This window comes from Saimiri boliviensis, chromosome 4, assembly GCF_048565385.1.
Source record: "Saimiri boliviensis isolate mSaiBol1 chromosome 4, mSaiBol1.pri, whole genome shotgun sequence".
In the NCBI taxonomy this organism is placed as follows: domain Eukaryota; kingdom Metazoa; phylum Chordata; class Mammalia; order Primates; family Cebidae; genus Saimiri; species Saimiri boliviensis.
The window spans coordinates 34,319,707-34,332,070 of NC_133452.1; the positions used below are offsets into that span (position 1 = coordinate 34,319,707).

The 12,364-nt window shown below is 36.2% G+C and overlaps 1 protein-coding gene across 17 annotated transcripts in view; it reads left to right on the top strand.

Annotated features, from left to right (window-relative positions):
• Positions 1-12,364, top strand: part of AHI1 (Abelson helper integration site 1) — a 226,017-nt gene that overhangs the window by 66,604 nt on the left and 147,049 nt on the right. The window lies entirely within an intron of this gene.

Consider the following 12,364-nt stretch of genomic DNA (forward strand, 5'->3'; position numbering starts at 1 on the left):
TGAATGTCCAAATCTGGTGTCTAGTTTCAACATGTATCCTGAAACAGTTCTCCCTTTGTACCCACTCCAAATCTTCACATAAATGAAGAGTTATACTGAAGTACTTTATATTTGGAACTATTATACAGGAAGTAGGCAGCAAATTATTTCCTCAGACTCTTAAGAGGTTTTATAATAGTCTTCATTCAGTTTCTAATTTGCTTTTTATACCTTTGAAATTTTCACTACACGTATACATTAAAGTTCTACTCTTGTCTTCTTCCTTCAAGCAATTTATTTTTTTTTGCCACTGACAGAGGATTTTATCATCAGATTAGCCCAGGATAGTTAGGTTTGCCAATTTGGTTTTTAGGCAGTAAGCATAGAAGTCCATTCTAGAGGCATAGTAGTAGGAAGAGCTAAGCATTTTAGGAGTCCAAAAAATGGCATTTAGGCTTCTTTCTGTTATTCTAGTGACCTTGCACAAGCTTCTTGCCTTCCTGAAGCTTCATTTTATTGACCTGCCCTATAAGAGCTCCTGAAGGAAGCACTAAACACACACACACACAAACACACACACACACACACACACACACACACACACACAAACACACACACACACACAAAACGTCTAGTACCAGCCACTGCAAAAATGAACCAAATGGTGAAGACCAATGATGCAATGAGGAAACTGCGTCGACCAACAGGCAAAACAAACAACCAGTAACAAAATGGCAGGGTCAAATTCACACATAACAATATTAACATTAAACGTAAATGACCTAAATGTCCCAATCAAAAGACACAGACTGGCAAACTGGGTAAAAAGTCAAAACCCGTTGGTGCGCTGTATTCCGGAGACGCATCTCACACACAAAGACCCACATCGACTCAAAGGGATGCAAGAAGATCTACAAAGCAAGTGGAAACCAAAAAAAAAAAGCAGGAGTTGCAATTTTAGTCTCTGTTAAAATCTACTTTAAACCAACAAAGATCAGAAGAGACAAAGAAGGACACTACATAATGTATATAATGGTGAAAGGATCAATACAAGAAGAGCTAACTTTCCTGAATATATATGCACCCAATACAGGAGTGCCCAGATACATAAAGAAAGTTCTCTGACCTACAAAGAGACTTAGACTCCCACACAATAATAGTGGGAGATTTTAACACTCCACTGTCAACATTAGACAGATCAACAAGATGGAAAATCAACAAGGATATACAGGACTTGAATGCAGAACTGGAACAAGCAGACCTAATAAACATCTATAGAACTCTCCACCCCACAGCCACAGAATATACACTCTTCTGAGCACCACATAGCACTTACTCTAAAATTGACCACATAATTGGAAGTAAATCACTCCTCAGCAAATGCAAAAGAACAGAAATCATAACAAACAGTCTCTCGGACCACAGTGCAATCAAATTAGATCTCAGGATTAAGAAACTAACTCAAAACCACACAACTTCATGGAAACTGAACAACTGGCTCTTGGATGTTGACTGGATAAACAATGAAATGAAGGCAGAAATAAAGATATTCTTCGAAACCAAGGAGAATGAGGACACAACGTAGCAGAATCTCTGGGACACATTTAAAGCAGTGTCTAGAGGGAAATTTACAGCAATGAATGCCCATATGAGAAACGAGGAAAGTTCTAAAATTGACACCCTATCATCGAAATTGACAGAGCTAGAGGAGCAAGATTAAAAAAACAAAAAAACAAAAAACCCTCAAAAGCTAGCGGAAGACAAGAAATACTAAGATCAGAGCAGAAAGGAAGGAGATAGAGACACAAAAAACCCTTCAAAAAATCAATAAATCCAGGAGCTGGTTTTTTGAAAATATCAACAAAGTAGATCACTAGCCAGATTAGTAAAAAAGAAAAGAGAGAAGAATCAAATAGATACAATAAAAAATGATAAAGGGGATATCACCACTGATCCCACAGAAATACAAACTACCATCAGAGATTACTACAAACAACTCAATGCACATAAACCAGTAAACCTGGAAGAAATGGCTAAATTCATGGACACTTGCACCCTACCAAAACTAAACCAGGAAGAAGTTGAAACCCTGAATAGATCAGTAACAAGGGCTGAAATTGAGGCAGCAATTAACAGCCTGCCAACCAAAAAATGTCCAGATCTAGACGGGTTCACAGCCGAATTCTATTAAAAGGTACTATACTACTAGTACCTGTTCTACCTGAGAAGAGTATTTGTAAAGATTCTATGCAACAATGACTGTGAAAGTGCTGGTAAATTGATAAGCGCAATATTGAAACAAAAGATAAAATGGGTTGTTCTGCTCATCCAACCAGTATACACTTGACTGTAAGAATTTCTGTTTTAATATACTGATAAGCATATCTATATGGAAAGGAGTTGAAGAGTTTATTTCTCTTCTCTTTTACTCTGTTGGTCAGCCTTTTATTAAAGTAAGTTTCTTTCCAGGTCAATTTGTTAGAATATAAACGCATAAAATTAAAAACGTAATGTTATTTCCACACTATCTTAATGTGCAAGAGGATTTCCATGAGCATTTTAGAAATTAAAATATTCAAATAATAGGCACATTAAATTAAAATTATTTGTGCAATCTATCACAAACACAATTTTTGATATGCAAACACACCTTTACAAATTAAAAGTCAAAATGTTTCAACACATTTTCCCAACTCATTGCTGTTTTAAAAAAGAGGAAGCTTAGGAAGAAGTTAAGTAATCTTAACCATCCAAGATTTAGCAGAGTCCTTGTGAATGGTATAGTTCCATAAGAAAAGTGTAATATTTATTACTAACCTATTAGTTTGTCTTGTATTTTATTTTTTAATGCAGAAATATTTTGCTCATAATTTTTTGTTTGAAAATAAAGTTTACATACAGCTTTACATAAATACTTTAATAGTATAAAATTCAAAAAACACAAAAGAAGAGATGTTTAAGTGGTTTTTATCAGAGCTTCTGATGATTTTCAAGGAAAATGGAGCAAGCCTATTTTTTTAAATAAGCTAAATAAGTTGTGAATGAGACCACAGTGGTAGCTAAATGTATCATCCATCTTTCAGTTCTAGCAAAATCTGTGAAGAGTTAGCAAGCGTCTTTCCCTGTTAAGCATTTGTTCAGGCTGTGGTCTTTTGGGTCTTTCATTCTACTGACTTTTTGCTTTTTTTGGTAAGAAATATGATTTTTGCTTTCAGAAGACAGTTCTGTTTGCCTGATGTTGAAAAGGTTAATCATCCAGTAATACAAAATTTAGTCACAGAGTACCACAAATAATGTACTTTTAGGATTCCCATAATAACAGAGTACTACTCAGAGAAACAGCTTCTACTGAATTAAATTTATGAAGCTGGACTTTAGCAGTTAATGTTTTGTTATTAATCAATATTTATTCACCCCAGTCTCTAGGATATTGTTTTAAATTTAATAATAATTATAGTTAATACTTATGTAGCACTTTCTGTGTTCCTAGTACTGTTTTAAGTATTTTACATAGATTTAATTCTACAATAGTCTTATGACATAGGGGCTACTGTCCTAGCTTTATTGGAGCCATAGCTTTAAATCAATGCAGTTTGGTCCTGGAGTCCATGCACTTACTTGCTACACTAAATTTCCTTTTCAGCAAATTTCCTGTAATACTATTTTCTAAATGTCTAATAATCAAACCTTGTTTTTTCTGTAGTACAGTTTTTTTCTGTTTCTCTGTGGAATATGAAATTTCTTTGTATTTTCTGTACTTTGTAAGAAGCAAAGATGGAAGCTTGTTCATCTTTTTCCTGCTAGTACCTATCCTGAATACTGACACATAATAAATATGCATGTAGTGTTTTAAGTGGAGTCGAGTCTAATTTGGGAAGTTCTCAGCATGATCTGATAATTCTAGGTAATGAGGCTGATTTTTCACTAGGGGGCAATGTCTCCCCTGAACCAGTATTAACTCTGGAGTGCTTTGTAGTCATGATATCTTAGACAGATTTTTGTTAAGCACCTATTGTGTGTCAAGTTGAGCTGGGCTATGAAACCCAGGAATGAGACATAGATTACTGTGCTCTTTTCTAGTCCTTTGTGCTTCCTAAGTAGTTGATTACACCTCTAAAAGAAATTTAAACTAAAAAGCAGTTTCCACAACTGACATGATTTTATTAATGCATTTCATATTAATGGTAACCTGCATTGTCATTGTTGACAAACTTTTTTTTTTTTTTTTTTTTGAGACAGAGTCTCACTCCGTCAACAGGCGGCAGGCTGGAGTGCAGTGGCGCGACCTCAGCTTACTGCAACCTCTGCCTCCTGGGTTCAAGCAATTCTCCTGACTCAGCCTCCTGAGTAGCTGGGACTACAGGCACACGCCACCATGCCCAGCTAATTTGTTTGTATTTTTAGTAGAGACGGGGTTTCGCCATGTTGGCCAGGATGGTCTCCATCTCTTGACCTCATGATCCGCCTGCCTCGGCTTCTCAAAGTGCTGGGATTACAGGCGTGAGCCACCGCGCCTGGGCGACAAACTTATTTTTTATATTGTGGCACACTTACCAGAATTCAGGGCAACAGGTACCTTTAGTTTCCTGTGAAATTTCTTATTTAACTTGCTCATTGCCTAGAAGCGTGTGGTATTTATAATGCCATATGTCTAACATAGTACCTGGCATATTACTAATATGCAATAAAAGAATAAATGTTGGTATTAACAACTACAAAGCCTGTAGAACAGCATGTTTTTCCTTAAATTTAATAAAAACATATACTGAGCGGCATCATCAGTTAGTAAATTTGGGGCCAATAACAGTGGTAGTAGTAGCTAACATTTATCAAGCATTTAATGTATCCACGACTCTTACGAGTATTTTACATATATTATCTTCTACAATCCTTCTGAAACTCTTCGGTGTAGGTTCCATTATTATCCTCCTTTTGCAGATGATGAAACAGAGGCCCAGAGAAAACAGTAATTTTCCTAAAGTAACACAGTTGGTAGTAAAGCCACCATTTGGTTCTAGGCTGTCTGACTCCAGAGTCCAACTTCTTAATGCATTAAGCTCTTTCTCCTAGGCACTTATTTAGTCTTTGCAATTCATGATCATAAAATAAATTTAAAAGGTAGCTAAATATTCATATGGCAAAATGTGTTGTTGGTTTTCAATTTCAACATCTAGGAGAACCCCTTCGGAAAGGAAGTTTGCTTATCTAGATTAATAGTTCATTACTTTAAAAATTTTGGGTGGTGGCCAGGTGTGGTGGCTGACACCTGTGATCCCAGCACTTTGGGGGGCTGAGGTGGGAGGATCGCTTGAGGCCAGGAGTTTAAGATCAGCCTGAGCAGCGTAGTGAGACCCTGTCTCTACATATGTGAGACTCTGTCTATATGTACACACACACACATACATTGTGAGACCCCATCTATACATATATACATACATACGTACATACATACATACATAAAAATTAAAATTTTAGGAGTAGCATTATGATGTACTAAGCCATTATGTTCTCAATATAGTGTAAAATAAAACTTTTCTTTAGTATATAGCATCAGTTTTTTTGTTTGTTTGTTTGTTTGTTTGTTTTCTTGAGACAAGACCTCTTCTGTGTTCTGTCACCCAAGCTGGAGTGTACTAGCACAATCACAGCTCACTGCAGCCTCAACCACCTGGTCTCAAGTAGTCCTCCTGCCTCAGCCTCCCAAGTAGCTGGGACCATGGGCTACTTGGCTAATTTCTTATGTGTATGTTTTGTAGAGACAGGGTTTTGCTATATTTGAGACCAGGCCGGTCTCCAGTGCTCACCTTGGCCTCTCAAAGTTCTGGGATTATAGGTGTGAGCCACCATGCCTGGCCATATTAAATTTTAATATAACTACTTTTACAATATTTTTGGAATAAGATAATGTCTAATAGAAACAAATTTAACATCCATGGTTTTATGTACAATATAGTGGATATTATATTGGAGATGGCTATTTGTATACTATTTGTGTATGTTCATTTGTGATACCATATACAATACATAATGGAAATCCATTTGTTTCCTGTATTGTATATGGCATTCATTTGTAATATTCATGATGGATAATTCAAAAACAATTTAGTTATAATTCTCATAGTTATATGAGATTGTATCATTAAAATGTAACTAATAGTAGAACAGAATTTTAAATACTTATTTTTAGCCGGGTAGGAGAAATTAAAAGATAGGAATGCCACATTTTAATTCATGCTGAGACTACCTATTTCTTGGTTGTATGCTGAAGTACCTATTTTAATATTATTCACATATTATATTTGCAAGTTTATGTCATTCAAGAACTCAAGACATATGGAAAACTTAGTCAACTTGATAGTTTTGAGTGTAAACCAGAGCCCTGAATTCCTCTTTAAGGCATTTTTCTAATGTTTACAGTAGTATTTTTAAATGCACTATGCACGAATGATATGATTGATAGGATATAAAATAGACAACAACGAAGACTGGAGTAAGAGAGCGCTGGCATTCTAGACAAAATACTACCACTCTCTGTTTGACTCTGGTCAAATACTTTACCTTTCTGTATCTGTTTTTTCTGCTTGTAAAATTAGAATAGCACCTATTCTATTTTATATCTATCTCTTTATCAAAGGATAAAATGAAACTATAAAATGAGACATGAAGCATAAATACAGGCATACCTCGTTTTATTGGTCTTTGCTTTATTTATGCTTCATAGATACTGTGTTTTCTACAAATTGAAGGTTTGTGGCAATTCTATCTTAAACCAGTCTATTGGCACCATTTTTCTAACATTGGCTTGCTCACTTTATGTCTCTCCATCACATTTTGGTAACTCATAATATTTCAGACTTTTCCATTATTGTATCTGTTATGGTGATCTTGGATGAGTGCTTTTGATGTTACAATTGTAATTGCTTTGGGGCACCACAAACTGTACCCATATAAGATGGCGAACTTAATCAATATATGTTGTAAGTATTCTGACAGCCCCACCCACCAGTCATTCTCCCATTCCTCTCTTCAGGCCTCCCTATTCTCTGAGACACAAATGTTGAAATTAGAACAGTTAATAACCCTGCAGTGGCCTCTAAATATTCAAGTGAAAGGAAGAATTGTACATCTGTCATTTTAAATCAAAAGCTAGAAATGATTAAGCTCAGTGAGGAAGGCATGTGGAAAGCTGAGATAGGGAAAAAGCTAAGACTTTTTTGTGGCATATAGTTAGCCAAGTTGTGAATGCAAAGGACAAGTTCTTCAGTGAACACAAATGATAGGAAAGTAAAACAGCCTTATTGCTGATATGGACAAAGAATTAGTGATCTGGATAGAAGGATCAAACCAGCCACAGTACTCTCTTATGCCAGAGCCTAATCTAGAGCAAGGGGTATAACTCTCCTAAGTCTGTGAAGGTTGGGAAGGGTAAGGAAGCTGCAGAAGAAAAGTTTGAAACTAGCAAAGGCTGACTCGTGAGATTTAAGGAAGGTAGCCATCTACATAACATTGAAGTGCAATGTGTAGCAGTAAGTGATGTGTAGAAGCTGTAGCAAGTTATCCAGAAGATCAAGCTGAGATCATTGATGAAGGTGACAACACAAAACCACAGATTTTCAGTGGAGATGAAGCAGCTGTGTATTGGAAGAAGATGCTCTCCAATACTTTCATCACTAGAGAGAAATCGTCAAACCTGGCTTCAGAGCTTTAAAGGACAGCCTGCTAGGTGCAGTGGCTCATGCCTGGTAATCCCATCACTTTGAGAGGCTGAGGTGGGCAGATCATTTGAGGTCAGGAGTTCAAGACCACCCTGGCCAACATGATGAAACCCCATCTAAACTAAAAATACAAAAACTAGCCAGGTATGTAAGCATGTGTTCTGTAATCCCAGCTACTCAAGAGACTGAGCCAGGAGAATTGCTTGAACCCAGGAGGCAGAGGCTGCAGTGAGCCAAGATCATGCCATTGCACTCCAGGTTGGGTGACAGAGCAAGACTTCATCTAAAAAAAAAAAAAAAAAAAAAAAGGACAGGCTGAACATTATTAGGGCTAAGGCAGCTGATGACTTTAAGTCAATGCTCATTGCTCATTGGCCATTCCAAAAATCCTAGAGCTCTTAAGAATTGCACTGGACCTCTTCAAGGAGAACTACAAACCACTGCTCAAGGAACTATGGGAGGACAGAAACAAATGGAAAACTATTACATGCTTATGGATAGGAAGAATCAGTATAGTGAAAATACCCATACTGACCAAAGTAATTTATAGATTCAGTGCTATCCCCAGCAAGCTACCATTGACTTCCTTCACTGAATTAGAAAAAACTACTTTAAATTTCATATGGAACCAAAAAAAGAGCCTATATAGCTAAGACAATCCTAAGCAAAAAGAACAAAGCTGGAGGCATCATACTACCTGACTTCAAACTATACTACAGGCTACAGTAACCAAAACAGCATGATATTGGTACCAAAACAGAGATATAGACCAATGGAACAGAACAGAGGCCTCAGAAATAATACCATACATCTACAACCATCTGATCTTTGACACACCTGACAAAAACAAGCAATGGGGAAAGGATTCCCTATTTAATAAACAGTGTGGGGAAAACTGGCTAGCCATATACAGAAAACTGAAACTTACACCTTATACAAAAATTAACTCAAGATGGATTAAAAACTTAAACATAAGACCTAAAACCATAAAAGCCCTAGAAGGAAACCTAGACGGTACCATTCAGGACATAGGCATGGGCAAAGACTTCATGACTAAAACACCAAAAGCAATGCCAACAAAAGCTAAAATTGACAAATGGGATCTAATTAACTTAAGAGCTTCTGCACAGCAAAAGAAACTGACATCAGAATGAACAGGCAACCCTACAATATGGGAGAAGATTTCTGCAGTCTATTCATCTGACAAAGTCTAGTATCTAGAATCTACAAAGAGCTTAAATTTACAAGAAAACAAACGGGGTTGTTTTCAACAAGTGGGCGAAAGATATAAACAGACACTTCTTAAAAGAAGACATTTATGCAGCCAACAAACATATAAAACAAGTTCATCATCACTGATAATTAGAGAAATGCAAATCAAAACCACAATGAGATACTATCTCACACCAGTTAGAATGGTGATCATCAGAAAGTCAGGAAACAACAGATGCTGGAGAGGATGTGGAGAAATAGGAACACTTTTACACTGTTGGTGGGAGTGTAAATTAGTATAACCATTGTGGAAGACAGTGTGGCAATTCCTCAAGGATCTAGAACCAGAAATACCATGTGACCCAGCAATTCCATTACAGGATATATACCCAAATGATAATAAATCATTTTACTATAAAGACACATGCACATGTATGTTTATTGCAGCACTATTCACAATAGCAAAGACTTGGAACCAACCCAAATTCCCATTCAGTGATAGACTGGATAAAGAAAATGTGGCATATATACACCATAGAATACTATGCAGCCACGAGAAAGGATGCGTTCATGTTCTTTGCAGGGACATGGATGAAGATTGAAACCATCATTCTCAGCAAACTAACACAGAAACAGAAAACCAAACACCACATGTTCTTACTCATAAGTAGGAGTTGAATAGTTAGAACACATGGACACAAGGAGGGGAACATCACACACTGGGGGCCTGTTGTGGGGTGAGGGGCCAGGGGAGTGTTAGCATTAGGAGAAATACCTAATATAGATGACAGTTTGGTGAGTGCAGTGTATACCTATGTAACCTGCATGTTTTGCACATGTATCCCAAAACTTAAAGTGTAATTAAAAAAAAAGAAAATTATACTACATCTGCTCTGCTCTATAAATGGAGCAACAACGCCTGGATGATAGCACATTCCTTTACAACACAGTTTATTATATATTTTAGGCCCACTGTTATGACTTACCACTCAGAAAAAAAAAGATTTCTTTCAAAATATCACTTCTCATTCACAATGCACCTGGTCATGCAAGAGCTCTGATGGAAATGTCCAAGGAGATGAATGTTGTTTTCATACATGCTAACCCATCATCCATTCTGAAGCCCACAAATCAAGGAGTAATTTTGACTGTCATGTCTTATTTATGAAATACATTTCATAATTCCATAGCAGACTTAGTGATTCGTCTGATGGATTTGGGCAAAGTACATTGGAAGCCTGGAAAGGATTCACCTTTTTAAATGTCAGTAAGAACATTCATGATTCACAAGAGGAGGTCAAAATATGGACACTAACAAGTTTGGAAGAAGCGTATTCTAACCCTCATGGATGACTTTGAGGGCTTCAAGACCTCAGTGAAGGAAGTGACTGCAGATTTGGTGGAAATAGCAAGAGAACTGGAATTAGAAGTGGAACCTGAATATGTGAATTAATTACTGCAATCTAATGATCAAACTAGAATGGATGAGTTGTTTCTTATGGATGAGCAAAGGAAGTAGTTTCTTGAGACGAAATCTGCTCCTGGTGAAGATGCTGTGAACGTTGTTGAGATGACAACAAAAGATTTAGAAAATTCCATAAATTTAACACTGGCAAAGTTTGAGAGGATTGACTAATTTTGAAAAAATTTCTCTGGGTAAAATGCTATCAAATAGCATCACATGCTACAGAGAAATCTTTCGTGAAAGTAAGAGTCAATCAGTCCAGCAAATTTCATTGTTGTGTAAATTGCCAGAGCCACCCTAACCTTCAGCAACCACCATGTTTGTCAGTCAGCAGACCCTCCATTAACAACAAAGCAAGACTCTCCAGCAAAAAAAAACTATGGTTAACCGAAGACATAGATGATTATTAGCATTTTTAGCAATAAAGTAGTTTTTAATTAAGGTAAATACACTGGTTTTTCAGATATAATGCTATTACATAATTAATAGTCTACAGTATAGTATAAACATAACTTTTATATGCACTAGAAAGTTTAAAACATATGACTTGGTTTATTGAGATATATGCCTTATTGCGGTAGTCTGAAACCAAACCCGCTATATCTCTGTGTAATGCCTGTGTTTTTAGAGTTCATGAACTAGGCTGCAGTCGGGGAATTGTAGCAATTCTCTGTAGCAGTATGTGTATGACATATTTTCAGTTGGATAACATTCTGTATGATGATTGATAATAGAATAGGAACCAACAAGAGCAGAATAGCATGTGCTGTAGGGGATTTGCAGATAGTTTATTCAGTTTTGATATCCAGCTTATCAATTTGCCATATGCTAGTAGATGCTGTCTCATTTGGTTGGCTGTGAGACTTAAGTCTGGTACACATTACTGTATAGATTTTGAACAGTTTTATTAGTAATACTTCAAAGTTCGGATTGACTTACAAGGTATGTCAAAGAAATATAAAATGACTATCAGGACCTCAAACACAGCCAGCCTACCAGAATTGAAGTGTTAGTCTATAGAACTTCTTGGATCCATCCACTCAGAATCTCAAGATTAGCCGAAGGAGAAACAAGTTACGCCAGGTAAAATACAACAAAAAACATTGTAAGTCCTTGAACATTCACTACAGATGTTAGAGAAAGAGACGGAAAATGCTATATAACTGCTAAATGCTGGCAAACTGGATAAGCAGAACTACCAGCTTGCAGGAATGATAGTATAACTGGAAATATAATAGTTTATAGCTAAAGAAATTAGGTATCCAGTAAGATGACCATATATAGTAACAGGGCTATATATAATAAATGTCTTGAACAAAGGAATTAAATGGTGAACCAAAGGAGAATCTTATTATTAATATAATGTAAGAGAAAGAATATGTTGTGATTCCAGTTTCACTTTATTATAAAGTCAGTAATGTAAGTACATAGATTGTAATAATAGCAAACCTTGCATTTGCTTCAAATGCCAAGGGCAGTGGATTAAAATATCTTATTTCCTCCATTCTTCCTCCTATAAAGATAAAAATCTCTTAAGAAAACCACATTATTTTTTCATAATTGTTTAACTTAAGAACATACACAAAGCACCAAGCTTATTCTATAAATCAAAGGACTGTCCATCATAAAAACATTTTAAGAATGTTTTAATTTTATAAAATTTGGAATCCCGAATGATAGCCAGAAGTTTTGATGAATGTAATATTTCTTTAAGCAAATACAGTTGCCATCTCTGTGCTCTCATCGTCTGTCCATTCATCTGCTATACCCCTTAGCACCTTGCAGTAATTTATTCTCCTTTGGAAGGCTGAAACCTCAAGTGGGTCCAGTGTCTGTATATCCAGAACCTGCTTAGTGCATGGTCCATGACAGTTCTTCAGAAACTAAGGAAAAGATGGGAATGATACTGTTAAAATTACAAGTGTTAAACATAACAGGTTTGATCAGAGCTAAATTTTAAAGATGGAAAAATTAACACAAAAAGTAATGCTAA